The 12,357-nt window shown below is 54.6% G+C and overlaps 7 non-coding genes across 7 annotated transcripts; all 7 read left to right on the forward strand.

Annotated features, from left to right (window-relative positions):
• The first annotated feature begins 365 nt into the window (after window positions 1-365).
• Window positions 366-484, forward strand: LOC141266736 (5S ribosomal RNA). Its single transcript, XR_012320763.1, has one exon. It is a non-coding gene; the product is annotated as a 5S ribosomal RNA (ribosomal RNA).
• A 1,706-nt stretch (window positions 485-2,190) lies between these two features.
• On the forward strand, window positions 2,191-2,309 carry LOC141267394 (5S ribosomal RNA). The gene has a single exon (XR_012321300.1). It is a non-coding gene; the product is annotated as a 5S ribosomal RNA (ribosomal RNA).
• A 1,706-nt stretch (window positions 2,310-4,015) lies between these two features.
• Window positions 4,016-4,134, forward strand: LOC141266836 (5S ribosomal RNA). Its single transcript, XR_012320857.1, has one exon. It is a non-coding gene; the product is annotated as a 5S ribosomal RNA (ribosomal RNA).
• A 1,706-nt stretch (window positions 4,135-5,840) lies between these two features.
• On the forward strand, window positions 5,841-5,959 carry LOC141267405 (5S ribosomal RNA). Its single transcript, XR_012321301.1, has one exon. It is a non-coding gene; the product is annotated as a 5S ribosomal RNA (ribosomal RNA).
• A 1,706-nt stretch (window positions 5,960-7,665) lies between these two features.
• LOC141267418 (5S ribosomal RNA) lies at window positions 7,666-7,784 on the forward strand. Its single transcript, XR_012321303.1, has one exon. It is a non-coding gene; the product is annotated as a 5S ribosomal RNA (ribosomal RNA).
• A 1,706-nt stretch (window positions 7,785-9,490) lies between these two features.
• On the forward strand, window positions 9,491-9,609 carry LOC141266949 (5S ribosomal RNA). Its single transcript, XR_012320968.1, has one exon. It is a non-coding gene; the product is annotated as a 5S ribosomal RNA (ribosomal RNA).
• A 1,706-nt stretch (window positions 9,610-11,315) lies between these two features.
• LOC141267352 (5S ribosomal RNA) lies at window positions 11,316-11,434 on the forward strand. Its single transcript, XR_012321296.1, has one exon. It is a non-coding gene; the product is annotated as a 5S ribosomal RNA (ribosomal RNA).
• Window positions 11,435-12,357: the final 923 nt, after the last annotated feature.

Genomic DNA, 12,357 nt, shown 5'->3' on the forward strand with positions numbered 1-12,357 from the left:
ACGGCGCGCTGCAGACAGTCAAAAGGGTTGCTCCCTTTCATTAAAAGTTAATCCCCGGCTGCAGGCTATTAGAAAGCAACTAACCGCGCTCTACTCACCCTACCCAGGTCTACCGGTGAGTCTCGCCGCTGCTCCCGGCCTGTGGCATTGGCCGCGACGCTGACGTTCCGTCGACAGCGCGGCAGCCGATCAGTGAGCTCAGCGGCTCTGAGCGGGGCGTTCTGTCTACAAGACCTTTTTAAGGAGCCAGCAAAAAAGTGAAGAGAAAAGAAAGCACAAAAGCACCTTGTCTTACTAAGCACTGGAAAGGGCAGCCGGCAACCGGACGTCAAAGTGGAAAAGCAGCAAGTGAGAGGCCTGTCTCTGCCTACAGCCACACCACCCTGAACACGCCCGATCTCGTCTGATCTTGGAAGCTAAGCAGGGTCGGGCCTGGTTAGTACTTGGATGGGATACTGCCTGGGAATACCAGGTGCTGTAAGCTTTTGCTTTTTCTTACTTCCACCAGCAGGGGTCACTCTCCTCTATGCCTTTTTTCCATTCCTTTTTTCACAAGCGCACACATGCTCCTTTCTTCTTTTCATTTGCTTTCTCTCTTGCGCTATTTAATCCTTGCAAAATACCAGCATCCTTCTCATCACCGTGGGCCTCCAGCATTGTTGCTTATTTACTTTTAATACTAGGCTTCTTTTCACCAGGACCAGCGACTCCCGCATGACTGGAGGCAACCACCGCTGACCTGGAGGCAACCACCGGTAACCTGGAGGCCAGTTTACAGCACAACCCAAGCAAAACACCTTTGCAGGCCACACGACCCCCCCGAAGAGCAGCTCAAATTCACTCGCAACCATCTCACCCTCTTCCTTCATTCACTCCTGGGCGTTTCGCTCCACCCCAAGTTGCGGGTCCAGCTTGCTCTTTCTGTCACATCCCCGCGATGAACGGTTTAGCCTGCAGGAGACCCTGCGCCGAGCCATTTTTAAACACATCTGATGCGGCAGGTGTTTCATTGCTCAACAAACAACACCTATAGGGACGGCACAGCCTATGCATCGGTCCTTCGGAGACCGCCCCAGAACGGCCAGAGTTCTCGTCCCCACGCGAGCCTGAGGAAGGCTGGCCGGGCGATGGGCCAAGCAGCGTCTACTGGCCATACCACCTTGGATACGTCCGATCTCGGAAGCAAAGCAGAGATGGGTTCGGAAATACTTGGTTGGGACACCTCCTGAGAACACCAGGTATTGTAGACAATTTTGATGACGTTTTGCCATCTTGCCCAGCTCGGCTAGCATTGAGTGGCGCCTTGCTGGACACCGACCTTACGTAAAGTAGAGGCTGGAAGTCCCAAGCATCCCAAGCCCCCCAAGACCTCTAAGATAAGGACGCAACCCCGCCGCCTCTACCAGGCCTCACACCGAGCTCCTTGCCACGGCTAGGAGTGCTTATTGACCCCGCAGCCGGCCGTATGCAAATGATGGCGTTAAAAGCATCTCGCGCTGTGAAGGGGCCAGGCTTTCAGCAGCTGCCCAGGGGATGGTTTTAGAGGGCGACCGCCTAACGAGGGCCAGCAGAAGTAACGTCTTCTTCTTCAAAGAATCTTGTGTAACTAACCCAATCAGACAGCTGCCCAGGAGCTAACCTCAGTGCTAGGAAGGAGCGGGAGGGAATTGAGGGGGTGGTTCCTGCTAAGGCCCTGAAATAATAATAAGACAGGCAGGAGAGTCTGACGCATGGTGGCGGAAAAGCTGCAGGTGCAAATAGGGAATGTGGTCTCGTGCGAGCAACTTGTGCATGCTCGCTGTGTGTGAGTGTGCGCTTCCTAGGTACGGCGCGCTGCAGACAGTCAAAAGGGTTGCTCCCTTTCATTAAAAGTTAATCCCCGGCTGCAGGCTATTAGAAAGCAACTAACCGCGCTCTACTCACCCTACCCAGGTCTACCGGTGAGTCTCGCCGCTGCTCCCGGCCTGTGGCATTGGCCGCGACGCTGACGTTCCGTCGACAGCGCGGCAGCCGATCAGTGAGCTCAGCGGCTCTGAGCGGGGCGTTCTGTCTACAAGACCTTTTTAAGGAGCCAGCAAAAAAGTGAAGAGAAAGGAAAGCACAAAAGCACCTTGTCTTACTCAGCACTGGAAAGGGCAGCCGGCAACCGGACGTCAAAGTGGAAAAGCAGCAAGTGAGAGGCCTGTCTCTGCCTACGGCCACACCACCCTGAACACGCCCGATCTCGTCTGATCTTGGAAGCTAAGCAGGGTTGGGCCTGGTTAGTACTTGGATGGGAGACCGCCTGGGAATACCAGGTGCTGTAGGCTTTTGCCTTTTCTTACTTCCACCAGCAGGGGTCACTCTCCTCTATGCCTTTTTTCCATTCCTTTTTTCACAAGCGCACACATGCTCCTTTCTTCTTTTCATTTGCTTTCTCTCTTGCGCTATTTAATCCTTGCAAAATACCAGCATCCTTCTCATCACCGTGGGCCTCCAGCATTGTTGCTTATTTACTTTTAATACTAGGCTTCTTTTCACCAGGACCAGCGACTCCTGCATGACTGGAGGCAACCACCGCTGACCTGGAGGCAACCACCGGTAACCTGGAGGCCAGTTTACAGCACAACCCAAGCAAAACACCTTTGCAGGCCACACGACCCCCCCGAAGAGCAGCTCAAATTCACTCGCAACCATCTCACCCTCTTCCTTCATTCACTCCTGGGCGTTTCGCTCCACCCCAAGTTGCGGGTCCAGCTTGCTCTTTCTGTCACATCCCCGCGATGAACGGTTTAGCCTGCAGGAGACCCTGCGCCGAGCCATTTTTAAACACATCTGATGCGGCAGGTGTTTCATTGCTCAACAAACAACACCTATAGGGACGGCACAGCCTATGCATCGGTCCTTCGGAGACCGCCCCAGAACGGCCAGAGTTCTCGTCCCCACGCGAGCCTGAGGAAGGCTGGCCGGGCGATGGGCCAAGCAGCGTCTACTGGCCATACCACCTTGGATACGTCCGATCTCGGAAGCAAAGCAGAGATGGGTTCGGAAATACTTGGTTGGGACACCTCCTGAGAACACCAGGTATTGTAGACAATTTTGATGACGTTTTGCCATCTTGCCCAGCTCGGCTAGCATTGAGTGGCGCCTTGCTGGACACCGACCTTACGTAAAGTAGAGGCTGGAAGTCCCAAGCATCCCAAGCCCCCCAAGACCTCTAAGATAAGGACGCAACCCCGCCGCCTCTACCAGGCCTCACACCGAGCTCCTTGCCACGGCTAGGAGTGCTTATTGACCCCGCAGCCGGCCGTATGCAAATGATGGCGTTAAAAGCATCTCGCGCTGTGAAGGGGCCAGGCTTTCAGCAGCTGCCCAGGGGATGGTTTTAGAGGGCGACCGCCTAACGAGGGCCAGCAGAAGTAACGTCTTCTTCTTCAAAGAAGCTTGTGTAACTAACCCAATCAGACAGCTGCCCAGGAGCTAACCTCAGTGCTAGGAAGGAGCGGGAGGGAATTGAGGGGGTGGTTCCTGCTAAGGCCCTGAAATAATAATAAGACAGGCAGGAGAGTCTGACGCATGGTGGCGGAAAAGCTGCAGGTGCAAATAGGGAATGTGGTCTCGTGCGAGCAACTTGTGCATGCTCGCCGTGTGTGAGTGTGCGCTTCCTAGGTACGGCGCGCTGCAGACAGTCAAAAGGGTTGCTCCCTTTCATTAAAAGTTAATCCCCGGCTGCAGGCTATTAGAAAGCAACTAACCGCGCTCTACTCACCCTACCCAGGTCTACCGGTGAGTCTCGCCGCTGCTCCCGGCCTGTGGCATTGGCCGCGACGCTGACGTTCCGTCGACAGCGCGGCAGCCGATCAGTGAGCTCAGCGGCTCTGAGCGGGGCGTTCTGTCTACAAGACCTTTTTAAGGAGCCAGCAAAAAAGTGAAGAGAAAAGAAAGCACAAAAGCACCTTGTCTTACTAAGCACTGGAAAGGGCAGCCGGCAACCGGACGTCAAAGTGGAAAAGCAGCAAGTGAGAGGCCTGTCTCTGCCTACGGCCACACCACCCTGAACACGCCCGATCTCGTCTGATCTCGGAAGCTAAGCAGGGTTGGGCCTGGTTAGTACTTGGATGGGAGACCGCCTGGGAATACCAGGTGCTGTAGGCTTTTGCCTTTTCTTACTTCCACCAGCAGGGGTCACTCTCCTCTTTGCCTTTTTTCCATTCCTTTTTTCACAAGCGCACACATGCTCCTTTCTTCTTTTCATTTGCTTTCTCTCTTGCGCTATTTAATCCTTGCAAAATACCAGCATCCTTCTCATCACCGTGGGCCTCCAGCATTGTTGCTTATTTACTTTTAACACTAGGCTTCTTTTCACCAGGACCAGCGACTCCCGCATGACTGGAGGCAACCACCGCTGACCTGGAGGCAACCACCGGTAACCTGGAGGCCAGTTTACAGCACAACCCAAGCAAAACACCTTTGCAGGCCACACGACCCCCCCGAAGAGCAGCTCAAATTCACTCGCAACCATCTCACCCTCTTCCTTCATTCACTCCTGGGCGTTTCGCTCCACCCCAAGTTGCGGGTCCAGCTTGCTCTTTCTGTCACATCCCCGCGATGAACGGTTTAGCCTGCAGGAGACCCTGCGCCGAGCCATTTTTAAACACATCTGATGCGGCAGGTGTTTCATTGCTCAACAAACAACACCTATAGGGACGGCACAGCCTATGCATCGGTCCTTCGGAGACCGCCCCAGAACGGCCAGAGTTCTCGTCCCCACGCGAGCCTGAGGAAGGCTGGCCGGGCGATGGGCCAAGCAGCGTCTACTGGCCATACCACCTTGGATACGTCCGATCTCGGAAGCAAAGCAGAGATGGGTTCGGAAATACTTGGTTGGGACACCTCCTGAGAACACCAGGTATTGTAGACAATTTTGATGACGTTTTGCCATCTTGCCCAGCTCGGCTAGCATTGAGTGGCGCCTTGCTGGACACCGACCTTACGTAAAGTAGAGGCTGGAAGTCCCAAGCATCCCAAGCCCCCCAAGACCTCTAAGATAAGGACGCAACCCCGCCGCCTCTACCAGGCCTCACACCGAGCTCCTTGCCACGGCTAGGAGTGCTTATTGACCCCGCAGCCGGCCGTATGCAAATGATGGCGTTAAAAGCATCTCGCGCTGTGAAGGGGCCAGGCTTTCAGCAGCTGCCCAGGGGATGGTTTTAGAGGGCGACCGCCTAACGAGGGCCAGCAGAAGTAACGTCTTCTTCTTCAAAGAATCTTGTGTAACTAACCCAATCAGACAGCTGCCCAGGAGCTAACCTCAGTGCTAGGAAGGAGCGGGAGGGAATTGAGGGGGTGGTTCCTGCTAAGGCCCTGAAATAATAATAAGACAGGCAGGAGAGTCTGACGCATGGTGGCGGAAAAGCTGCAGGTGCAAATAGGGAATGTGGTCTCGTGCGAGCAACTTGTGCATGCTCGCTGTGTGTGAGTGTGCGCTTCCTAGGTACGGCGCGCTGCAGACAGTCAAAAGGGTTGCTCCCTTTCATTAAAAGTTAATCCCCGGCTGCAGGCTATTAGAAAGCAACTAACCTTGCTCTACTCACCCTACCCAGGTCTACCGGTGAGTCTCGCCGCTGCTCCCGGCCTGTGGCATTGGCCGCGACGCTGACGTTCCGTCGACAGCGCGGCAGCCGATCAGTGAGCTCAGCGGCTCTGAGCGGGGCGTTCTGTCTACAAGACCTTTTTAAGGAGCCAGCAAAAAAGTGAAGAGAAAGGAAAGCACAAAAGCACCTTGTCTTACTCAGCACTGGAAAGGGCAGCCGGCAACCGGACGTCAAAGTGGAAAAGCAGCAAGTGAGAGGCCTGTCTCTGCCTACGGCCACACCACCCTGAACACGCCCGATCTCGTCTGATCTTGGAAGCTAAGCAGGGTTGGGCCTGGTTAGTACTTGGATGGGAGACCGCCTGGGAATACCAGGTGCTGTAGGCTTTTGCCTTTTCTTACTTCCACCAGCAGGGGTCACTCTCCTCTATGCCTTTTTTCCATTCCTTTTTTCACAAGCGCACACATGCTCCTTTCTTCTTTTCATTTGCTTTCTCTCTTGCGCTATTTAATCCTTGCAAAATACCAGCATCCTTCTCATCACCGTGGGCCTCCAGCATTGTTGCTTATTTACTTTTAATACTAGGCTTCTTTTCACCAGGACCAGCGACTCCTGCATGACTGGAGGCAACCACCGCTGACCTGGAGGCAACCACCGGTAACCTGGAGGCCAGTTTACAGCACAACCCAAGCAAAACACCTTTGCAGGCCACACGACCCCCCCGAAGAGCAGCTCAAATTCACTCGCAACCATCTCACCCTCTTCCTTCATTCACTCCTGGGCGTTTCGCTCCACCCCAAGTTGCGGGTCCAGCTTGCTCTTTCTGTCACATCCCCGCGATGAACGGTTTAGCCTGCAGGAGACCCTGCGCCGAGCCATTTTTAAACACATCTGATGCGGCAGGTGTTTCATTGCTCAACAAACAACACCTATAGGGACGGCACAGCCTATGCATCGGTCCTTCGGAGACCGCCCCAGAACGGCCAGAGTTCTCGTCCCCACGCGAGCCTGAGGAAGGCTGGCCGGGCGATGGGCCAAGCAGCGTCTACTGGCCATACCACCTTGGATACGTCCGATCTCGGAAGCAAAGCAGAGATGGGTTCGGAAATACTTGGTTGGGACACCTCCTGAGAACACCAGGTATTGTAGACAATTTTGATGACGTTTTGCCATCTTGCCCAGCTCGGCTAGCATTGAGTGGCGCCTTGCTGGACACCGACCTTACGTAAAGTAGAGGCTGGAAGTCCCAAGCATCCCAAGCCCCCCAAGACCTCTAAGATAAGGACGCAACCCCGCCGCCTCTACCAGGCCTCACACCGAGCTCCTTGCCACGGCTAGGAGTGCTTATTGACCCCGCAGCCGGCCGTATGCAAATGATGGCGTTAAAAGCATCTCGCGCTGTGAAGGGGCCAGGCTTTCAGCAGCTGCCCAGGGGATGGTTTTAGAGGGCGACCGCCTAACGAGGGCCAGCAGAAGTAACGTCTTCTTCTTCAAAGAAGCTTGTGTAACTAACCCAATCAGACAGCTGCCCAGGAGCTAACCTCAGTGCTAGGAAGGAGCGGGAGGGAATTGAGGGGGTGGTTCCTGCTAAGGCCCTGAAATAATAATAAGACAGGCAGGAGAGTCTGACGCATGGTGGCGGAAAAGCTGCAGGTGCAAATAGGGAATGTGGTCTCGTGCGAGCAACTTGTGCATGCTCGCCGTGTGTGAGTGTGCGCTTCCTAGGTACGGCGCGCTGCAGACAGTCAAAAGGGTTGCTCCCTTTCATTAAAAGTTAATCCCCGGCTGCAGGCTATTAGAAAGCAACTAACCGCGCTCTACTCACCCTACCCAGGTCTACCGGTGAGTCTCGCCGCTGCTCCCGGCCTGTGGCATTGGCCGCGACGCTGACGTTCCGTCGACAGCGCGGCAGCCGATCAGTGAGCTCAGCGGCTCTGAGCGGGGCGTTCTGTCTACAAGACCTTTTTAAGGAGCCAGCAAAAAAGTGAAGAGAAAGGAAAGCACAAAAGCACCTTGTCTTACTAAGCACTGGAAAGGGCAGCCGGCAACCGGACGTCAAAGTGGAAAAGCAGCAAGTGAGAGGCCTGTCTCTGCCTACGGCCACACCACCCTGAACACGCCCGATCTCGTCTGATCTTGGAAGCTAAGCAGGGTTGGGCCTGGTTAGTACTTGGATGGGAGACCGCCTGGGAATACCAGGTGCTGTAGGCTTTTGCCTTTTCTTACTTCCACCAGCAGGGGTCACTCTCCTCTATGCCTTTTTTCCATTCCTTTTTTCACAAGCGCACACATGCTCCTTTCTTCTTTTCATTTGCTTTCTCTCTTGCGCTATTTAATCCTTGCAAAATACCAGCATCCTTCTCATCACCGTGGACCTCCAGCATTGTTGCTTATTTACTTTTAATACTAGGCTTCTTTTCACCAGGACCAGCGACTCCCGCATGACTGGAGGCAACCACCGCTGACCTGGAGGCAACCACCGGTAACCTGGAGGCCAGTTTACAGCACAACCCAAGCAAAACACCTTTGCAGGCCACACGACCCCCCCGAAGAGCAGCTCAAATTCACTCGCAACCATCTCACCCTCTTCCTTCATTCACTCCTGGGCGTTTCGCTCCACCCCAAGTTGCGGGTCCAGCTTGCTCTTTCTGTCACATCCCCGCGATGAACGGTTTAGCCTGCAGGAGACCCTGCGCCGAGCCATTTTTAAACACATCTGATGCGGCAGGTGTTTCATTGCTCAACAAACAACACCTATAGGGACGGCACAGCCTATGCATCGGTCCTTCGGAGACCGCCCCAGAACGGCCAGAGTTCTCGTCCCCACGCGAGCCTGAGGAAGGCTGGCCGGGCGATGGGCCAAGCAGCGTCTACTGGCCATACCACCTTGGATACGTCCGATCTCGGAAGCAAAGCAGAGATGGGTTCGGAAATACTTGGTTGGGACACCTCCTGAGAACACCAGGTATTGTAGACAATTTTGATGACGTTTTGCCATCTTGCCCAGCTCGGCTAGCATTGAGTGGCGCCTTGCTGGACACCGACCTTACGTAAAGTAGAGGCTGGAAGTCCCAAGCATCCCAAGCCCCCCAAGACCTCTAAGATAAGGACGCAACCCCGCCGCCTCTACCAGGCCTCACACCGAGCTCCTTGCCACGGCTAGGAGTGCTTATTGACCCCGCAGCCGGCCGTATGCAAATGATGGCGTTAAAAGCATCTCGCGCTGTGAAGGGGCCAGGCTTTCAGCAGCTGCCCAGGGGATGGTTTTAGAGGGCGACCGCCTAACGAGGGCCAGCAGAAGTAACGTCTTCTTCTTCAAAGAATCTTGTGTAACTAACCCAATCAGACAGCTGCCCAGGAGCTAACCTCAGTGCTAGGAAGGAGCGGGAGGGAACTGAGGGGGTGGTTCCTGCTAAGGCCCTGAAATAATAATAAGACAGGCAGGAAAGTCTGACGCATGGTGGCGGAAAAGCTGCAGGTGCAAATAGGGAATGTGGTCTCGTGCGAGCAACTTGTGCATGCTCGCTGTGTGTGAGTGTGCGCTTCCTAGGTACGGCGCGCTGCAGACAGTCAAAAGGGTTGCTCCCTTTCATTAAAAGTTAATCCCCGGCTGCAGGCTATTAGAAAGCAACTAACCGCGCTCTACTCACCCTACCCAGGTCTACCGGTGAGTCTCGCCGCTGCTCCCGGCCTGTGGCATTGGCCGCGACGCTGACGTTCCGTCGACAGCGCGGCAGCCGATCAGTGAGCTCAGCGGCTCTGAGCGGGGCGTTCTGTCTACAAGACCTTTTTAAGGAGCCAGCAAAAAAGTGAAGAGAAAGGAAAGCACAAAAGCACCTTGTCTTACTAAGCACTGGAAAGGGCAGCCGGCAACCGGACGTCAAAGTGGAAAAGCAGCAAGTGAGAGGCCTGTCTCTGCCTACGGCCACACCACCCTGAACACGCCCGATCTCGTCTGATCTCGGAAGCTAAGCAGGGTTGGGCCTGGTTAGTACTTGGATGGGAGACCGCCTGGGAATACCAGGTGCTGTAGGCTTTTGCCTTTTCTTACTTCCACCAGCAGGGGTCACTCTCCTCTATGCCTTTTTTCCATTCCTTTTTTCACAAGCGCACACATGCTCCTTTCTTCTTTTCATTTGCTTTCTCTCTTGCGCTATTTAATCCTTGCAAAATACCAGCATCCTTCTCATCACCGTGGACCTCCAGCATTGTTGCTTATTTACTTTTAATACTAGGCTTCTTTTCACCAGGACCAGCGACTCCCGCATGACTGGAGGCAACCACCGCTGACCTGGAGGCAACCACCGGTAACCTGGAGGCCAGTTTACAGCACAACCCAAGCAAAACACCTTTGCAGGCCACACGACCCCCCCGAAGAGCAGCTCAAATTCACTCGCAACCATCTCACCCTCTTCCTTCATTCACTCCTGGGCGTTTCGCTCCACCCCAAGTTGCGGGTCCAGCTTGCTCTTTCTGTCACATCCCCGCGATGAACGGTTTAGCCTGCAGGAGACCCTGCGCCGAGCCATTTTTAAACACATCTGATGCGGCAGGTGTTTCATTGCTCAACAAACAACACCTATAGGGACGGCACAGCCTATGCATCGGTCCTTCGGAGACCGCCCCAGAACGGCCAGAGTTCTCGTCCCCACGCGAGCCTGAGGAAGGCTGGCCGGGCGATGGGCCAAGCAGCGTCTACTGGCCATACCACCTTGGATACGTCCGATCTCGGAAGCAAAGCAGAGATGGGTTCGGAAATACTTGGTTGGGACACCTCCTGAGAACACCAGGTATTGTAGACAATTTTGATGACGTTTTGCCATCTTGCCCAGCTCGGCTAGCATTGAGTGGCGCCTTGCTGGACACCGACCTTACGTAAAGTAGAGGCTGGAAGTCCCAAGCATCCCAAGCCCCCCAAGACCTCTAAGATAAGGACGCAACCCCGCCGCCTCTACCAGGCCTCACACCGAGCTCCTTGCCACGGCTAGGAGTGCTTATTGACCCCGCAGCCGGCCGTATGCAAATGATGGCGTTAAAAGCATCTCGCGCTGTGAAGGGGCCAGGCTTTCAGCAGCTGCCCAGGGGATGGTTTTAGAGGGCGACCGCCTAACGAGGGCCAGCAGAAGTAACGTCTTCTTCTTCAAAGAATCTTGTGTAACTAACCCAATCAGACAGCTGCCCAGGAGCTAACCTCAGTGCTAGGAAGGAGCGGGAGGGAATTGAGGGGGTGGTTCCTGCTAAGGCCCTGAAATAATAATAAGACAGGCAGGAGAGTCTGACGCATGGTGGCGGAAAAGCTGCAGGTGCAAATAGGGAATGTGGTCTCGTGCGAGCAACTTGTGCATGCTCGCTGTGTGTGAGTGTGCGCTTCCTAGGTACGGCGCGCTGCAGACAGTCAAAAGGGTTGCTCCCTTTCATTAAAAGTTAATCCCCGGCTGCAGGCTATTAGAAAGCAACTAACCGCGCTCTACTCACCCTACCCAGGTCTACCGGTGAGTCTCGCCGCTGCTCCCGGCCTGTGGCATTGGCCGCGACGCTGACGTTCCGTCGACAGCGCGGCAGCCGATCAGTGAGCTCAGCGGCTCTGAGCGGGGCGTTCTGTCTACAAGACCTTTTTAAGGAGCCAGCAAAAAAGTGAAGAGAAAGGAAAGCACAAAAGCACCTTGTCTTACTAAGCACTGGAAAGGGCAGCCGGCAACCGGACGTCAAAGTGGAAAAGCAGCAAGTGAGAGGCCTGTCTCTGCCTACGGCCACACCACCCTGAACACGCCCGATCTCATCTGATCTCGGAAGCTAAGCAGGGTTGGGCCTGGTTAGTACTTGGATGGGAGACCACCTGGGAATACCAGGTGCTGTAGGCTTTTGCCTTTTCTTACTTCCACCAGCAGGGGTCACTCTCCTCTATGCCTTTTTTCCATTCCTTTTTTCACAAGCGCACACATGCTCCTTTCTTCTTTTCATTTGCTTTCTCTCTTGCGCTATTTAATCCTTGCAAAATACCAGCATCCTTCTCATCACCGTGGACCTCCAGCATTGTTGCTTATTTACTTTTAATACTAGGCTTCTTTTCACCAGGACCAGCGACTCCCGCATGACTGGAGGCAACCACCGCTGACCTGGAGGCAACCACCGGTAACCTGGAGGCCAGTTTACAGCACAACCCAAGCAAAACACCTTTGCAGGCCACACGACCCCCCCGAAGAGCAGCTCAAATTCACTCGCAACCATCTCACCCTCTTCCTTCATTCACTCCTGGGCGTTTCGCTCCACCCCAAGTTGCGGGTCCAGCTTGCTCTTTCTGTCACATCCCCGCGATGAACGGTTTAGCCTGCAGGAGACCCTGCGCCGAGCCATTTTTAAACACATCTGATGCGGCAGGTGTTTCATTGCTCAACAAACAACACCTATAGGGACGGCACAGCCTATGCATCGGTCCTTCGGAGACCGCCCCAGAACGGCCAGAGTTCTCGTCCCCACGCGAGCCTGAGGAAGGCTGGCCGGGCGATGGGCCAAGCAGCGTCTACTGGCCATACCACCTTGGATACGTCCGATCTCGGAAGCAAAGCAGAGATGGGTTCGGAAATACTTGGTTGGGACACCTCCTGAGAACACCAGGTATTGTAGACAATTTTGATGACGTTTTGCCATCTTGCCCAGCTCGGCTAGCATTGAGTGGCGCCTTGCTGGACACCGACCTTACGTAAAGTAGAGGCTGGAAGTCCCAAGCATCCCAAGCCCCCCAAGACCTCTAAGATAAGGACGCAACCCCGCCGCCTCTACCAGG

This window comes from Phyllobates terribilis, unplaced genomic scaffold, assembly GCF_046119375.1.
Source record: "Phyllobates terribilis strain yellow unplaced genomic scaffold, ASM4611937v1 Scaffold_4__5_contigs__length_816908805, whole genome shotgun sequence".
Lineage (NCBI taxonomy): Eukaryota > Metazoa > Chordata > Amphibia > Anura > Dendrobatidae > Phyllobates > Phyllobates terribilis.